Here is an 11148-nt window from a genome sequence, read left to right as displayed (position 1 = left end):
GCAATCATTGCTTAAACAGGACAAAACAAAACAACAACCAACTCACAGAATGAATAGAGGAGTCATGTATAACTGGAGACACTGAAGATACTTCCTTCTGTCTCTGCAACAAGTGGATCCGCTGACCACTTTCTTCTTCTTCCTTTTCTCTGCTCTGTTGAACTAAATCTCTAAATAATTTGAATGAATGAATGAAACATTCCTTTGTCTCTTGACCTAAAATTTTTTTCTCTCTCATTTCTAAATTTGAAAAATCTCACCTACCCGTATTAATTTTTTTTTTTTGGTTGTTCTGTTGGTCGTTAGGTGGTAGGTGGGCATTTGGTTCTAGGGGAAAGACAACCACCACATTAAATATTTCAACACTCTTTGAGTGCTGCAAAGGCAGTTACTTCTTTTGTTCAATGGCTTTTCCTCTACATCTTGTGGTGGGAATTATTGGTTTGCCATTTAGACTGCTAGTTTAGACATATTTGACAAAACATGAATTAGAAACTACTTCACTGAAATATAAATGTAATATGGGAGAAAATTCTACATTTATTTAATTTGAAAACTTTCAAGGGCTATAGTAGGAGATACAGGCCTTTGTTTAGCAAGAATAGAATTTGTAATCTTCTTTGGTTGGCCTCAATTTGGATGATCATGGCTAGGATGAAGCATGGTGAAGATAGATAGGTTCAATATATAGCACACATATGACTTCTAATTTATATATTAGTCAGAGAAGAATAATGGAAGCTGTTGGATTTTAGATAAATATTATTTCATTCTTAAGGAGTAGTGAATTAGTGATTTTTAAAATCAAGATTTTTCTTTTAGAATAATCAGTTTATAATGGCCATAACACTCCATTTAATGTTTGTATTTTGAATTTTACATGAACTAAATCTCCCATGTATTAAATGGTGTTTCTCAATAACAAACACAAATTCTCCTTAATCCATTTTATTACCTTTGCATTCTAATAATTTGTATCTGTTGGAATATTAAATGAAGCGTATGTTTGCCCCTTAAGCCAAATGCTCACCTACCACCTCTGACGCCCAGAACAGATAGAAACATGAATACGGTGGGTGAGATTTTTTGTAATCAGAAAAGAGGTGGAAAATAGAATGTGACAAAGCAAATGTTTCTTCATTCATATTCATTCATTTTCAGATTATTCAGAGATTTAGTTTAGCAAAGCAGAGAAAAGGAAGAAGAAGAAGAAAGTGGTCAGGAAATCCATTTGTTGTAGAGACAGAAGAAAGTATGTTCAGTGTCTCCAGTTGCACATGACTCCTCTATTCATTTTGTGAGTTGGTAATTGTTTTGTTTTGTCCTGTTGAAGCAGTGCACCATTGTATGCAGCCATTAGTGTTGCAAGTTTAAAGTTTATTGAAGTTTGAAGATTCACCAGTTTAGGGTTATTTTTAGGATTTTCTGGTTGAAGTCGAATGCTCCCAGATTTTGTAATAGTTTAATCTCAGTTGAATAGTAAAGAAAATAGGCATACTTGAATCCATTGCTCTTCCCTTGTTTATTGCATCTGACAAGTTTTTTTGGAAGTTTCAAGTATTGGCTCTTTTAATTTTAATGGTGAAAGCATTCACGTTGAAATTTTATAAGTTATAAATTTTTTTCAGTTTGAACAGAACTCTCAACATTTTCTTCTCTTTCTCAGTTGGAGCCGAGCTTACTTGGCATCCATTGTTGCCAAGCAATTTTTTCTTTGTGTGCCAAGCTCACTTGGCACCTGTTGACTTTCACTCGGCACCATCAAGTATCGAGCAATATATGACTCAGCACCTTCAAGTGTCGAGCAAGTGCCGAGCAAAACTGGCACTTGGCATCTCCATGTGTCGAGCAATTTTTAAAGTGCCAAACAAAAAATATAATTGGTTTAGGGTTGTGAGTTTAAATTTAATTTATATTTCTCACAGTATCTTGATTAACATGTGGGCTCCTAGATTTTGGTTTGTTATGCCCTGATGCTCATTTTGATTTGTTTGGGTGGGCAAGAGTTTTGTGTATAGTTTGTGAAAAATCAACTATTGTAGTCACTGATTATTAATCTCCTATCATAAAAGATTATTAAACTACTAGAAACAAATTCTCAGCTAATATCGAAAAATAACACAACTGTAACTTCACTTATAATATGGAAAGAAATGCGCAACACAATGAACACAATATTTTCGGACAAATTGTCCCTAGAAAAACCCCTAAGGGAAAACCAGTTCTACAGATGAGGAATTATATTAAACTTCAGAAAATCAAGAGATACAAAAATTCCTTGCCTCTCACTGGCAGAACTCTGACAACCTCCTAATTTCTCCTGCTGATATTCCCCACTGCTATCCCCACGCTAACACTACGCCCTTGCTAACACTGCAAGACTGTTTGCTAACGCTGCAAACATTTTTCCAAAACTTCCTACTCCAAATGACCCAATGACCCCTTTTTATACTACTCCTGTTGGTAACCCAATGCCTGAGATTGATTTATAATCGACGGTTGAGATTAACACAACTCGATAGCCAACAATAGAATTGGTTGCAAGGTGTCCAAAAGGGAATCACTAAAATTAGTAAATAATTATCCTTGCAACAACTATTTACTAATTCTTGGTAAGTGGACAAACAGATGTCCAAACTACCCATAAATAGTGCTCCTATACATAGATAAGGACGAACAACTGTCCAAGCTACCCATAAATATAACTACTATTTTTGGGTTAGAAATAACAATTTTCCAACTAACAATAATTAACACTCCCTCTTAGCGAGGAAGTTGTTCTGCATGACACCCATCTTATCTCTGAAAAAGATAAATTTGGCCTTTCCCAAAGCCTTCCTCAGAATGTCTACTACCTGCTCCTCTGTAGGTATGTACTCTAGCTGAAAAACTTTCCTTTGTACACAATCTCTGATGAAGTGATATCTGATATCTATATGTTTAGACCTATCATAAAACACTGGATTCTTAGACAACTTGATGCAACTCTGATTGTCACAATGTATCACAGTAGTCTCAACCTTATGACCAAACAAGGCTACTAACAACTTTCGAAGCCATATAGCTTCACATGTCGCCATGCTAGCTGCTATGTATTCTGCTTCTGCTGAACTTAGAGCCATAGACTTCTGCTTCCTGTTGAACCAAGATACAACTCCTGATCCCAAGCTGAAACAACACCCTGAAGTGCTCCTTTTGTCTTTTGTACTTCCTGCCCAATCTACATTAGTATAGCCTATCAACCTGATACCTTCACCTTGAACATATATGATCCCATACTCAACTATACCACGCAAGTAATGTAGCACATGCTTAGCCGCTATCCAATGCATTCTCTTTGGTTCAACCATGAACTGACTAAGAGAGTTTACTGCAAATGCTATATTTGGCCTAGTGTTAACCAAATACATAAGCAAACCAATCAACTATCTATATAAAGTGGGATCTACATCTTTCTCCTTAGATGTATCTACCTTCCTCCAATTTGTGGTCATGGGTGCAGACATGGCTTTGCAATCCTCCATCCCAAATTTCTTCAAGATTTCAATGCAATATTTACCTTGACCAAAGAAAATCTCCCCATCTATCTGCCACACTTCCATGCCTAGAAAGTAGTGCATAAGTCCTAAATCCTTCATCTCAAACTCTTCTGCAAGGTTCCTCTTGCAATCCACTATGAGCCCTAGTGAACCTGTAAGAAATAGATCATCCACATAAAGAACAAGAATGAGAATCTCACCCCCAACCATCACGTAGTAGAGGTTAGCATTTGCTTCACTCTTCACAAAGCCCATTTTTTGCAAGTATGTATCAATGCGCTCATACCACGCTCTAGGAGCCTGCTTGAGTCCGTATAATGCTTTTCTTTGCTGTGTGCTACAAAGCCTTCTGGTTGTTCTATGTATACCTCCTCCTTCAACTCACCATTAAGGAATGATGTCTTGACATCCATTTGATGGATTTGCCATCCCATCTATGCTACAAGTGAGATTATAACTTGTATAGAAGTATACCTGGCAACAGGAGCAAATGTCTCCTCATAGTCTATTCCCTCCTTCTGAGAGAACCCCTTTGCCACGAACCTAGCCTTGTATTTCTTGATGCTACCATTTGCACCATGCTTTATCTTATAGATCTAGTGTGGTCCAACTATAGCCCTATCTGTTGGTCTAGGTACTACCTCCCACACATCATTCTGCATTATTGAAGAATATTCCTCAACCATAGCATCTCACCATACTTGATGTTCTGCAACTTCTTGATAGCTAGAAGGCTCACTATCTACCAACTGACTAACTAATGCCACATAGTCATTGAACTTGGCTAGTTGTTTTCACTATCTAGTACTCTTCCTACGAGCTCCCACAAACTCCTGAGTATCCCTTTGTGTATCTGAAACCAGATGGTTCCTATTGCCAACTATAGAGGATGAAATGTCAACCTCTAAGTCTTCTAGATGCATTTCATGTTGCACCTGTTGCTCCATACTCTGTGAATCTTCACTAACTGAGTCTACACTCGTGCTGGTAACTGTACTTGAGCTTTGCTGCCCTTGACTTGGTCTTGAGGCTTTTATTGGCTGCTCACTCTGATCATCTGCTGACAAATCTCTAGATCTCCTGAATGCCTTGTCCTCCATGAACTTGACATCCCGTCTGACAATAATTCTTTTAGTCCCTAGAATGAAAATCTTGTATGCCTTTGAGGTCTCACTGTACCCAACAAAGTACCCCCTCTCTGCAGTCCGATCTAACTTTGTACGTGTATCTCCAAGAATATGACAATATGCCAAACTCTCGAATATCCTGAAGTGATTAACATCTGGCTTCTTCCCTGTGAAAGCCTCCTCTGGTGTCATCTTCCCTAGCACCTTGTGTGGAACTCTATTCTGAATGTAGACTGTTGTATTACACGCCTCTACCCATAAGTAACGGGGCATGTCATGGTCATGTAGCATAGCTCTTGCTACCTCTGATATAGAATGGTTCTTCCTCTCAGCAACTCCATTCTGTTGTGGATTGTAAGGAACAGTCCATTCTCTCTTGATTCCTTCTCTAGTGCAGAACTCCTGGAAGACATTTCCTTTGTACTCGCCTCCATTGTCTGACCGAAGAACCTTTATCTTCTTTCCTATCGAGTTCTCCAAAAGAGCTTTGAACTCTTGGAATCGACTGAAAACCTCATCCTTAGTCTTCAAGAAGTATATCCAGGTCTTTCTAGAGAAATCATCAATTAAAGTTACATAGTACTCATATCCTCTAAGAGATTTTGTCGACATTGGTCCACAAACATCTAAATGTACTAGATCAAGAACACCCTCAGATCTGGTGTCACTCCTTGGAAAAGATGCTTTTGCAAACTTCTCCAACACACATCCCTTACATACATTGTCATGCTCTGTGCTCACCTCTAGAACACCTGTCATGGTCTCATGAAGCAATCTAAGTGCTCCATGATGAATATGGCCCATCCTCCTATGCCATAGATCTCCAAGATCTCTAGGATTACTGTTGATCATAAGTGCCTTAGGAGTATCAAACTGCAATCTATAAAGGCGACCACTCCTAACTCCGATAGTTATGGGTGATTTTCAATCCTTGTGCTTAATCAACACATGTGTCCCTCTAAAGAGTACATTATACCCCCTATCCTGAAGAACAGATACATAAATCAAATTCATATCTAAGCCTGGCACATATAACACATCATGAAGTGGAATTATCTTTCCATTCTCCCTCTAAAACTGAATATTCCCTTTCCCAACAGGGTTGAGTTTGGACAAGTTTCCCATAGAAATCTGGATGTTGGTGTCCTCCTCCTTGTAACTGGAGAAGTACTCTCTAACTCCTGTCATATGAAATGACGCCCCACTATCTATATACCAAACACACTGTGAGGTTGAGCTAACCATACAAGCTATGAGTGCAAACTCATCTTGCATTCTACTGGAGAGTTCTTCTACACTTGCTGAAGCTGCCACCTGCTTCTTACCCTTCTTCCTCTCTGGGAAATCACTGACATAGTGGCCAAACTCATGATATCCAAAGCACTTGACCTTAGAAAGGTCCTTTTTCTTCTTTTCACTTTGTGAATTTGATCCTTTGCTAGATCCCTTCTTTGCTTTCCCTTTACCCGCTAGGGCAACGTTCTCTTGTTCCACCTCATTTTTCTAACTCTTGTTGGCCCCATTGACAAGACTTAGTCTAAACTCCTCTTGAGTGAAATTAGTCCATAGTCGATCCCAACTTGGTAAAGTATCTCGTCCACTGACAACTTGAACAAAGACACTCCATTGTTTAGTAAACCCATTTAGGGCTATTCTCACTAGCTCATCATCACTAGGCCTATCTCCAATAGCTGCTAACTCATCCTTGACAAGTCTGAGCCTGGTGAGGTAACTTGTGACGTCTTCTCCCTGATTCATCTGGGTATTCTTTAGCTTCTCTCTGAGAATCAACTTCCTGTTGGTGGTAGCATTCTGTAATGCAGGAGCATCTTGCATGAAAAATTATTGGAAAAAAAATATTATGGAGGAGAGAGAAAGTGATGAAAATTAGAGAAAAAATAATAAAAAAATTTAAAAAGGGGAAAAAGGAGAAAAGGAGAAATTTCTATTTTTGAGGTGCATAGGTGGCATAATAAAAAAAGATAAAAAAATAAATGGTTGTCATTCCATTTATCAAGGTGTGTGGGTAGAATTCTAGAAAGTTGTGGATATTGTAGAAAGTTGTGAATATTGTAGAAGATTATGGAAGTTTTAGAAGGTTGTGGATATTGTGTAGGTGGAATTCTAGAAGGTCGTGGATAAGTCATGTATTGGGTGGTAAGTGCCTATTTAAGCAAGGCATATGAACATTTCTAATCAAGCTTGAGAAGTAGAAGCTAGAAGGTGTGAAGACTTCAAGGTGTGAAAGCTCTAAAGGTGTAGCTCTTAAAGTAGAATTCTTGGTGAAGCTCTTGGTTTGAAGACTCTTATTTGGAATTTCTCTTATGTTGAAGAATTTGTAAACTTCTTTTTGAAGAAGTCATATCTATGATATCATCTTGTGGGTGTTGTAAGGATTTTAAAGTATAATAAAATTGCTTGTGAAGATTTATTTTTATTTTTTTTGGTCTCCATACTGCGGCATTCTTGGTTGTGAGTTGGTAGGGTGGTGTGGCCCTTTATCATTCTGGTATAGATTTAGAATGGCGTCCCACATCTTCTTTTTTGTATCTAGCTCCGAGATATGTGGAACAATATGATCCTTGACACCATCAAGGATAATCCTCCTCGCTTTGGCATCGTCCTTCCTATATGCTGCAAGCTGTGTTGCATCCGTTGGTACAGGTACACCACTGGTAGCATAATCCTTGAAACCATTCTCTTCCAACAATAAAGAAATTATGGCCCTCCAGACACCAAAATTTGAGGCACCATCCAATCTATCCTGATCTCTCAAACCAACTGAAGCCATCTCAAGGGTTTAAAGCAATAATAAATCTAAAGAGATCAAAATTTCTTTCCTAGGGAAAAACTCTTCTACCCTTAACAATGCTCTAATACCATGTGAAAACTCAACTATTGCAGTCACTGATTATTAATCTACTATCATTAAGGATTATTAAACTGCTGGAAACAAATTCTCACCTAATATCGAAAAATAACACAACGGCAACTTCACTTATAATACGAAAAGAAATGTGCAACACAATGAACACAATATTTTCGGACAAATTGTCATTGAAAAAACCCCTAAGGGAAAACCAGTTCTACAGATGAGAAATTATATTAAACTTCAGCAAATCAAAAGATACAAAAATTCCTTGCCTCTCACTGGCAGAACTCTGACAACCTCCTAATTTCTCCCACTGATATTCTCCACTGCTATCCCCACACTAACACTGCGCCCTTGCTAACACTGCAAATATTTCTCCAAAATTTCCTACTCCAAATGACCCAATGACCCCTTTTTATACTACTCCTATTGGTAACCCAACGCCCGAAATTGATTTACAATCGACGGTTGAGATTAAGACAGCTCGACAGCCAATAATAGAATTGGTTGCAAGGTGTCCAAGAGGGAATCACTAAAATTAGTAAATAATTATCCTTGCAACAACCATTTACTAATTCTTGGCAAGTGGACAAACAGCTGTCCAAACTACCCATAAATAGTGCTGCTATACATAGATAAGGATGAACAGCTGTCCAAGCTACCCATAAATACAACTGCTATTTCCGGGTCAGAAATAACCGCTGTCCAACTAACAATAATTAACATAGTTGGGTTTATATAAGACTGTAAATTAATATGAAACATAATCGGTTCATCATAATTAATGTTTCATGGTGTTATTTGTTGCAGAAAATATCACTTCACTGACACTTTACCTTTCACCTATGTAAGTACCGTTTACACCATATTTCTCCGAGTCCAAAACATATTTATTGTAAATCAGCATGACTAAAATGCGAGCTTTTACTATTGATCAAGATAACGAGCTTAATTATAATTATGATTGTATTTGGAAATTGCAGGAAAACATTCTGGGGGATATACAAGCTAAAGTCTACACAAGAGTACTCAGGACTTCCATTTGTGTGTACCTTGTTCAACTGTTGTCTTCGGCTACTTTATGGAGCCCCATTTGTTAAAGCGCACAGCACTTTGATCCTCACGATCAATGGTGCAGGATTTGTTCTTGAAATATTTTATCTGGTGTCCTTTCTGACATTTGCCCCAAAGCATGAGAAGGTAACTCATCATGCCAGCTTTAAGTTTGTAACTGAAAGCCATTTGGTGGCCACTAGCTCATACAAGTCTTATGCTTGACTAGATTCCATGCAAGAAGCTAAATACACATAGTTGTGACTTCTGACATGGATTCCTTCAATCTGTCTTGCAGGTGAAAGCAGCGCGGTTAGCCATAGCAATGATGGTTGCTTTTGTCACGATTGTTTCAGTTACGGTTTATGCGCTGCACACACACAGTGCCAGACAGTTAGTAGCTGGCACTTTGGGCGTGATCCTTTCCATTGTTATGTATGCCTCCCCGTTATCCGTTGTGGTGAGTTTTGAAACTTATGTTGTTCTTGATTTGGATTGGTACGAAAAGTGTACATAAGCAATATCATAATCTCTAGTAGAAAACTATAGAAAGACGCATATATTTCAGTCTCTATTCTAAATAGAAATAACAGGGAAAACATTGGTGTTATAAGTTAGGACTACTGTTGCATCAAAACATTGATCTGGACTCATAGAAAATATAGACTATCAATAATATAGGAGGTGGTCTTATTGTCAACAATCTCTTTCTTACAATTTCTTAGGGTCAAGTTCTAATATCACTTGTCACAAGTTAGGGTTTCTATTGTACCAAAAGATTGATCTGTTGTTACAAATTAGGATTTCTATTATACCAAAAGATTGATCTGTTGTTACAAATTAGGATTTCTATTGTACCAAAAGATTGATATGATAATGCTGGATACGACTTCTAGACTTATAGATAATATAAGAAACTGTTAACCCAGGTCATGAATCTGCAAGAACCCTAACCCACTGCCAATAACGAATCTCTACCCAAAAGTTTTTTAAAAAGTATAAATCGATTAGCAAATGAATTCATGCTTTCATGAATGTTGATGAGTTTGTGTTTTTCTATTGCAGGGAGATGTTGTCAGAACACAAAGTGTGAAGTACATGCCATTTTTAGTCTTACTATTCGGTACTCTAAATGCACTAGTCTGGTCTGGGTACTCTGTAATGGCTAGAGATATCTTTATAGCTTTAAGCTCATCTCTTCTCCTAGTGTTGTTGTTAACTATAGTTTTTATGTATGTTTTGGCAAGATTTATGACATTTTTTTAAACGAATTATTCATTTTTTTGCAGGTGCCCAATGGACTTGGTTTCTGTTTAGGAATAACTCAGCTCGTTGTTTACCTTGTTTACAGAAGATATAAGCCCGTTTTAACTGTGTCTTCTGAACTTCAGAAAGTTCCTGAGACCAAAAAGAAAGATGATGTATTTGATTAGCCTATCCATATTTTGGAACTAGACGCCTCAAATGTTCTCAAAATGTCTGCATTGAATGTTGCTATTGCAGATCAAGTTTGATCTCGTTCTCATTGATCTACAGCCTCAGATTCCTCAGACAGTCAGACTCTGCTAAATTGCATGAGAATCAGCATTAACAGCTAAAAGAGGAAGAAGACGGGTATCTGATAATTGAACCAACCAGTACCTCTTGGAGAGGGAAAAATGTATAGAGAGTTGACTACTTGGGGAGCTTCATGTAACCTCTTATGTTCCTTTTTTTCAATAATGAAATGTTTCCTTGGCATTGCAATCCGATGAATTATTCAAGTGCTATGTTTGTATGGAGCTTTGTATGCACTTGATCTTATGAGATAGAACTAATCAAACTGTAAAAATGGTCGGTTGGTATTTTAGGTGTGCATTGTCTCATAACTAAGCAATACAATAACACCATCACAGTACAACCTCATGCTTAAAATAATGACAAAATAATGTAAAGCCAATTTGTTTTTCAAAGAAATCGATGCTGACTAGATTCTCAGGCTAATAGGCACTGGGCGCATATGATATCTCAAGGGCAAATGACAGCATTGATGAATCAAAAAGTACACAATAATGAGCGAGTAAGCATTGGATTGCATTCAAAGAAAAAATGGAGGAATGGACGTGTAGGCATTAGTTGGAAATAACGTAGATTCAAGAATGCTAGAAAGGGACATTGACAACCCACTACTTCTTTGAAGCACATGATATCTTCTTATAATCCAAAACAATGGAAATAACATAAGACAATCTCTTCTTTGGGCACGAGTGGTATCATTAAAAGTTCTTATAAGTATTTAATTTATATTAAAAAACTTTCTAGTTGAAATTAGTAGGAAAATTGATGCTTTTGTCGCATAAGAATCTCTTCAATTTTTACAAATATTGTCAATATATCAAATTTAATAATAAATATTATAAAAATTGAAATATGTCAAATTAATTAATATTGAAAGATGTCTTAGTTAAATGAATATTATAAAAATTTAAATATGTCAAATTAATTAAGATTGAAAGATATCTTGGTTAAAATTTGTAAGAAAATTGATAGTTTTCTCACATAAGAATCTTTCAAGTTC

General features: G+C 37.1%; 1 pseudogene; it reads left to right on the top strand.

Moving 5' to 3' along the window:
* Nucleotides 1-404: 404 nt before the first annotated feature.
* On the top strand, nt 405-10337 carry LOC149560145 (bidirectional sugar transporter SWEET1-like; annotated as a pseudogene).
* Nucleotides 10338-11148: the final 811 nt, after the last annotated feature.

Source organism: Cupressus sempervirens, chromosome 4, assembly GCF_028749045.1.
Source record: "Cupressus sempervirens isolate cs-2001-9-10 chromosome 4, ASM2874904v1, whole genome shotgun sequence".
NCBI classification, from domain to species: Eukaryota; Viridiplantae; Streptophyta; class Pinopsida; order Cupressales; family Cupressaceae; genus Cupressus; species Cupressus sempervirens.
The sequence above is the reverse complement of the archived record's forward strand: the minus strand, read 5'-3'. Positions and strand labels throughout refer to the sequence as shown.